Genomic DNA, 8,129 nt, shown 5'->3' on the forward strand with positions numbered 1-8,129 from the left:
ACTTTGTTCTGGAAACCTGCTTGTGAAGTGTGTTGCAGGTATGTGACTTTGGAAAAACAGTGGGAACGGGCCCTCCAGAAAAATGCACTCAGGTGTAGTATGGTGGGCCTTTAGGAACAGAATTGTTTGGTGTCGTAAGGTTAGAGTGGTAAGAGAAGCGAGACACAGCAAGGATTTGGGGGTTATTTTTGCCTAATGTGAATCTAGTTCAATTTTGACCTGAGTTATACCGTTACTGTTGAAGTGAGCTGGTCACGTGAGCTTTGGTCTACTGAATGTGTTTGTCACAATTTATGGATGTTACGGAGTTTGAGCTTTCCTGGCTTGCACTCATGACAGGAAGTTTTATGAGGAAAACTTCCCTTTTTAAAAACATGCCCACATGTGTGCACATGCATATGCAGGTAAAATATAACTCAGATAAAGCATTTAAAAAGACTATTATGTATAAGTATTGGGGTGTGTATGTATAAATATAAAATTCCTAAGGTATAGATTGTGAGGTATTCATCTATATATGGAATTGTTTTGGTGAAGGCTTAAATATATGAATTCTAGGAGAATCTTCACAGTCAGTTTATGTGCTGATGTCCATCTAGTTCCTTCCTGCTTTTGGAGCTGATCATCAGTAACTGAACTGCAGTGGGTTTTGAAATCTTATTGCACTTGCTGGAATGCCCTTGACCTGCCGGTGTTGACAGCAACAGAATTGTGAGCTTTAGGAAATGCGCCAAAGCGTGCAGTTTGCTTCTTGCTTAGAGCAAAACGGTTTTCAAGGCAAAAAGCCTGCTTAAGTCAAAACATGATGATAACATAAGATAGTGACGTTGTAATGAAATGCCTGGCAAGCAAAATGGAGTTTTGACTCCTTTAGAATCTGTGACTTTCAGATTCCTAAATGGCCTCTGCTGAACACCTTGTTAAACAAAATCTACCTTAATTTGGAGAGTTTGCCGGGAAGACATATAGATTAGCTGTTTGAGGGTCACTAAGGACTGTGTGAGTAGTTTGTGTGTTTGCCCATGAGAAAGGGTATCATTTTGTCAGCTCGTACTGCTGAGTAAGTGTAGAAGATGTGGGTGAATGAATAAACTGATGAGGTTTCTTGAACCTGCAGTTGCTCATACAACTTTCCAAAGTAAAATGTTGTCTTGCTTGTACTTTGACTCTATCTGTGGCAAGACTTGATATGTTTTTGGTGTTGGATCCCTAGACAACTTAAATATCAATGTAAATGTTGTGGTTAGGGAGGCTGTGCAAGTGAGTAGTGATCACCACTACCAGAGGGTTCTGGACCTTATCTGGAACTTGTTACAGATATGAGAACCACATTCTTTGAATGGTTTGGAAATGAGTCTATTGACTCTGGGCAGCATTGTATGCCACAATGGCAAATAACAGAAGGGCAGGGAATAGAAGATATAATTTTGCTCAATGCCACTTAAGCTTCCCTCTTCTTTCTCCTGCCTTTTTGTGCAATTCTTTAGTTTTCTGCTGACAGACCTGGGAATTGTTACCTCTAAATTGGGTTGGATCAGTGGAGGCAGCTGAAGAAATCCAGGCAGCAGTTCAGCTTGACGTCTTAGTATTTAGTGCTGGGGATGTAAGGATGTAAGTGCATGTTAGTTTTCTTTAGATTTAGAGGAAGACCTTTGAGTTTAGAAAAGGTGTGGCCCCTTCCAAACTCCAACAGACCAGATCTGTTCCTCACTGGCTTTGGGCAAAAGAACTGGTAGTTGGTTTTAAAGATGGTGATGGAATCCAATTCAGATGTCATCAATTCTTTGAAACCTACATGCTCTTTCTACCAGATGTTTGTATCCTGTTAAGTTGCTCTGCCTCTAATACCAATAGACAGGCTTTTGCTGTAGGGAACCCTTGCTTGACATGAGACTAATGGAAATCCTCAAAATGAGAGACTTTGGAAATGTGCTACAAAAAACTCAGTGTTGGTTCTGGCAGCTCCTGAACCAAAATCTAAATTATATTTTACCATGAGATTTAAGATACTTTAAAATGTCCTTGTCCTCTCTGCTAATGAATGGATTGACAGAGGCTTCTGACTATGATTTAAGTCTTTACACCCCTCCACCTCCCAGATTTATCCAATATAACTTGAGTTTAAACACTAGACTAGCAGTTGTGGTGAATGTATTCCTGCTCTTCATTGTTTTGACTAGTACTTCTCAAGAACTGGGCAGTTCAGATATTGTCCAATCTGCAAAATCTTGCTTGAGGGATGAAAAGGATTTTAAGCAGTACTGAGGTATTTAAGCAAAGAGCCAAAGAACACCCTAAAGACACATAACTAAGATGAAAGTGGACCTGGGCTATGAAACCTTGCCCAAGGTACTAGTACTAATGCCTTTGAAGGAGGTTCCTAGTTACTGATTTTTTTTGTGGATATTGGACATTAAGTAGCTGTTGGATAAACACAATTCCTATTAGTACTAGCACTAAGGAAGCCTAATTTTCATGTATTCGTGCCTCAACTTAGACTGCAAGCTCTAACTGAAGTTGTGTCACAATGTTGTGGATTCCCCTGTCTAATGTCTTTTTTATGGAAGCCTGAATAAAATTTGTCCTTCATCTGACTGTATTCACAAAACTGGTAGAACTGTATTGATCTCACAGACTGTTCTTTTAGAAATTTGTTGGAAAGTGATTGACAAGTACGAAGTTACTGGGGGGACACAGCCTGGCATGTAGCTGCCATGATGTTGCAAACCCAAAGCCCAAATAAATTTCTAGTGAAGAGCACCAGCTAGATAGCTCAGTGCTCAAGTGGTTAAGTTTCTATTCCCCCACCCCAAATCTCTTTTTCGCTGATCTCTACCTTAATTTCTGCAGAACTTCAGTTCTAGTAGGGAAGAGATACACCCTTCCACTACCTTGCTAGTAGTGCCTCTCTGGGGCAGATGGGAAGTAGGGGCGTGTGTCATCTTTGGACAGTGGAGGCGTAAAGCTATTTTTTCCCATTTCCTGAGCTGACTACCCATTCCGATTTCACCCCCTGGATTAAGTTGTCTTTGTTTGGAGGCATTTGGATTGTTAATGAAGACAAGTGAACCCTGCTGGCTTTCACTTCAATGATGTAGGAGGCTGTAGGCTGATGTCTTGCTAATCTTTATTGGGCTATATTTTATGTGGAGGGAGCAACTCCTGGCCAAATTCACATCATAGTTTCTGTCCTGCTGCATTTTTTTTTTTTCAGTGTTTCGTACTACACGCTAATTTGCCTTTCCAGACAATATTGCATTGAGAAAGCTTTGTGTAAATGTGAACTAATCATGTTCTTGAGCTTCTTTTGGGCAAGCCTGAATGGCCTCAGTTCTGTAGTTAAACAAATAGCTCTGTGTGAATTCTGATGAGCGGCAGGAGATTTGAAGGGCTCTAGTCTCTACCCTGACTTCAGGATGCTTGAGAGAAAAGCACTGAATTGCTCTAAGGCAGGAGGTACCAGGTGTAAGTGTAGTTGTTTTAAGTGAGGATGTAGATCATTATGTGCTGCAAGATACTGGTCATGTTCGTCTGTGGGTGAGCATACGCAGTTGGACTAGGAGGCTGCTAAAAAATCAGGAGGACTTTTAATATTGTTTTAGATAAGCTAGTTGTTCAAGCCTAACAGTGATGGTGAACTCTTCATTTTGTCACAGCTGTGCTGTTTGGCACTCCTGCTCCTGATGAATATCTGTGCCATTACCAGCTCTTGATTTGTTCCCATCCAGAATGTTTTGGTTTTTTTTTTTCCCTGAAATGAACATAATAAAAAAGGCAGGAATGTGACCTCAGGAGTCTGTATCTTGACTCCAATGATTGTTCACTGTCTCCATCTTTTTATTAGATTTTCTGAGGCTGTTTTTCCTCCTGATTTACTGGATAGAATCCATACAAATGAAATACAAGCGCAGTCAGTAAATAATAATGAAAAGGTAAATTCATTTTACAGAGAAGCCAGTGCATGTAAGTCACCATGTGGAATGATGGTGATTTTTTTTTTTTTTCTTGCACAGATCACAAAGCTATTGCAGTGTTTCAAAATTAATATCTGGCTTTTAGTCTCTGTAATGGTTTGTGTGACCTCTTCTTACCCTTTGGCTATTAAGAAAAATAATATTGTTTTTAAACACAAGGCACACGCAAGATGTGATGCAGTTCGATGGATAAGACTGCTATTTCTGTTAAATATAAGGTTGATGCAAAAATAATTGCTGTTTTTAACTGTCAAATATAAAGCTGTATATCTCAGGTTAGAATAGAATTTATTAATGGAAATAAGAACTATTAGAATCTATGCATTTTTTTCCCACAAGAAACAAGTATTTATTCCAGTAGCATAGAATCCTGGAGTCCTGGAACTGATGAATTCTTCGAAGATGTTTTGAGCTGCTGCTTACTTCTGGAAAACTTTCTCTTGCAGCAAGTTGTCAAAATGCTTGAAAATGGGGTAATCAGTGGGAGAGGTGTCTGGTGAGTGAGCTGGGTGAGGTAGTGTTTCGTAGCCCAGTTTGAGCAGCTTGTGAGTAGTCATTTGCAAGAAATATGATCAGGTGTTGTCATGGAGAACAACTGGTCCTTTCTGATTGACCAATGTTGGTCATAAACATTGCAGTTCTTGGTGCATTTGATGATTTCCTGGCAATATTTCTCTGCTGTGTTGATTTTGGCAGGATTCAAAAAGTTGTAGTGGATGATTCCACTTGCCAAGCACCAAACAGTGACCATAACCATTTTTGTTGCACCTTTGGTTTGGGGAAGTGTTTTGGTGCTGCACATCAGTCCAGCCCTGTGTAGAAGGTCATTGGTTGCTGTATAGAATCCATTTTTTGTTCCCTGACACAATGCGTTAAAAAAATGGATTGTTTCTGTTGCACAAAAGCAGTGCAGAACAGACTTCATAATGATGGTTTCTGAATTTTTGTTCAGCTGCTGCTTATTTTATTTTTCAGTTTGGTCCAAATGTCCAACAACTGTTGAATGGTCAGCGTTTAGTTCTGCTTCCATTGAGTTGTTTTGCATGGGTCTGCCTCAATACTGGCCCTCCATTGATTGTCTATTGCAGAAGGACATCTGCAACCCTCCTTATCTTCATGGCTCTCGTTTCTGTTATGAAATTTTTGGAACCAGTGTTTAGCTGTACATTCGTTGACAGTCCTCTGGCCAAATCCTTGGTTGATATTGCTGGCAGTTTCTGCTGCTTTACGTCTCCTTTTGAACTCATGACAAAATCACTTTAATTTGCTTTTTCCCCATTTTTAATTTGACAGGGTAACGTATTGAATAAACAGTGAAAACAAAGCCCTTAGCATAAATAAGTAGAGTGAATTTTGTGCTTTAGAATGGAATATTACATGAACGCAGTTAAATAAAGGTTTAATCCAAAATAAAAACTACATTTTACAATGACAAAATGCAATTATTTTTGCACCAACCATACCTAGCATGGGATGGGCAAGTGCATGGCTCAGTTTTCCGCATTGCAGGCTGGTGATGGGACCACATTTGGGGCAGAGGGCACGGAGTTGCCCCACAACGTAGTGATGTGGGGCACAGAAGTCTCCCTGGCCACTTCCTATCTCCCCTCTGTAGACCAGCATTGCACGGGGTGGAAACTCAGCTTTGTATGCTCGAGGTAGCCAGGTTGCAGCTTCTGCATCTCTGTAGTGAGAAGGGCCATCTGGTCTGGGCTTTGCACCACTGAAATTCAGGATGTTTCCAGCACTCCTATCAGCAGCATGTGATTCTGTTGCGTCCTTATGCTGTGGTATTGTACAACTCGTGGGCTGGACTGTACTCAGTTTTTTCTCACACACCAGATGACATTCTGTGTGCATAGCAGTCTTGGAGACATAACTTTGTAGGGGTTTTAAATTTCAGAGAGAGCACGAAAAGTTAATAACCTTTAATTTCTGTGAATTGCTCTGCCATGCGATGTCTCGACACTATTCCACCAGTGTAACTTCTTTCATTTTACTGGGATCGTGTCAGTTTAAAACAAGAAAGGATATGAGGAATGAGGTTTTCTGCTATACCTTGAATACATGTCCTATCTTAGTGAGTAAGTTTTTAAGTCCTGAGAAGTCCAGAGGTGTCTCATGTAAAAGCAAGTGACAGAATTCTAAAGGAAATGTGCTTTAGAATCTTGAAGCTGTTTCCGTAATCCAGGCGCGTACTGAATATATTCTTTGCAAGACAGAGACTTCCTTGCAAAGCAGACCTGCCCTTCAGCTGATGACTGCATGAAAGTTTGAGTTTTCATTTTTGTTTCTTTTCCCCCCTAAGTTACAACCTTGAGCAATGAATTGCCCAGGCAGGGGTTGGGGAGTGGGGGTGAGATGTGTGCACATAACCTTATCTTTTGCACAACAGTGGAAACATTCTTGCTTTGGGTGGAGAGCTTTTTGGATGAACTGGCACCGTGCTAGAAAGGAGACTTGTGGCTATTACAAGTCCTCCATGCTGCTCTTGGAATATTCAAGTAAAGGGAGTCCATCTCGGAGCACTGATATTTATTTCTTACCAGAGCACTTCCAATTGCAGTTTGGAGCCTTATTATCATCATTTTTATACAATAATTGGACTCTGGCATCACTAAATTTCTGTCAAAATAATTTTGGATCCTTTTAAACTGCATATAATCCTCATATTAGGTTCTTTAAGATACTATATCTTCCAGCAGGACATTGGCAGTGAGCATCTGGCATTCTTGTATATGTGTATATGTATTAAAATAAAAAAACTCTCTCATATATTATATACATATATATTTTTATCTATATATTTACTATATTGTCTGTAATACATATTTAATATATTTATATATACATATATAGGTTGCTATTCCCAGAAGTTAATCTCTGTATCATGTAGGCTGGAGTGGTTATGAACCCAAAGTACTGTCAGAATTCATCAGCAAAATCTCAGTCCATGAACTGTGTTGTGGTTTTACTGCTTTGATTCTTCCGTGTTTTGAGAAAAATGCATATTCCTTTGGCGTAAGTTCCATCATGTGCGTGGTGTTAAACAACCAGTCTCCATTTTCACATCTGCAAAAAGCTCCTGGGAACCTGCATTACCTCATGTTCTGATAGCACTCCTAGATCAAGAAAATTCCCAAGTCACTGGAAACATTGAGGTCTATTAGTAGCCCTTCAGCTTTTTAGATAGGCAAGTTTAGGGGACGTGATTAATTGGACATTTTCTTGAAAAGGAATAAAGCTTGTTCAAGTAATTTGGTAAAAATAGATCCACATGCTTGCTTACTTTATGGCCTCAGGTTTATGCTAATGACATTCACATTCCCAGTTTGCACTGGAGTCTCTTGAGGCTTCGGAGTAACAAAACCAACCAAACAAAAAGCCCAACCCCACCGCTGTGTGCACCAATTTAAAGAGGACAAAGGTGTAGGTAGTCTTGTAGAGAGAGAATCAGACAGAAAGGGAAATGGAGATTTTCATGATACTCTAAAGTTATTCAAACCTGTACATAGCGAATCAGACTTTGCTTTTCTGAAAGGCTCTGTGTGAGTGTTGGAGTTTTACAGTCTTTGCTGGTGGCAGCACCAGGAACTAGTAGCTGTACTCCTTTGGGGCTACTGCTGCTCTCACTTTGGGCTTTACTTTGCAGGAGCAAATAAAACCATTTGGCTCTTCCTGGCAGAAATACTCACCAGCTTCTCACATAGTTTGAGTTTGACCTGACTAAATCATAGTAAACTTATGCTATAGAAATCCAGTTTAGGGAGGCCATTAAGTACAGGCTTATGTCAAAAAGATAAAAATAATTTTTTTTTTGGTTAAACTTGTACTGCCAGCTTTGCAGTATTGAAATGGCTTAACAACTTAGGACCTGGAACGGGAGTAATCTTGCTTGAGTTAACTGTTTGCCTCGCTGCACCACCAACTGAAATGAAAATGGGCAGAAAATGGAATCTGTATAAATGCTGAGGATTTCATAGTGCTGTATTTTAGCAGTCCTACATAGACTTGCCTTTGTGACAGCAAGGTCATGTTTCTCCTGCCAGTTATCTGGGCTAGTTGCGGGCTTGTTGCTGTCCTTGGGATCTTTCATCAGTGAGCAGCCTTCCTCATCATTCTGCTGTTATTTTCTGGCTGTTTGTAGAGCATCTT

This window comes from Cuculus canorus, chromosome 4 (assembly GCF_017976375.1).
Source record: "Cuculus canorus isolate bCucCan1 chromosome 4, bCucCan1.pri, whole genome shotgun sequence".
Taxonomy (NCBI): Eukaryota; Metazoa; Chordata; class Aves; order Cuculiformes; family Cuculidae; genus Cuculus; species Cuculus canorus.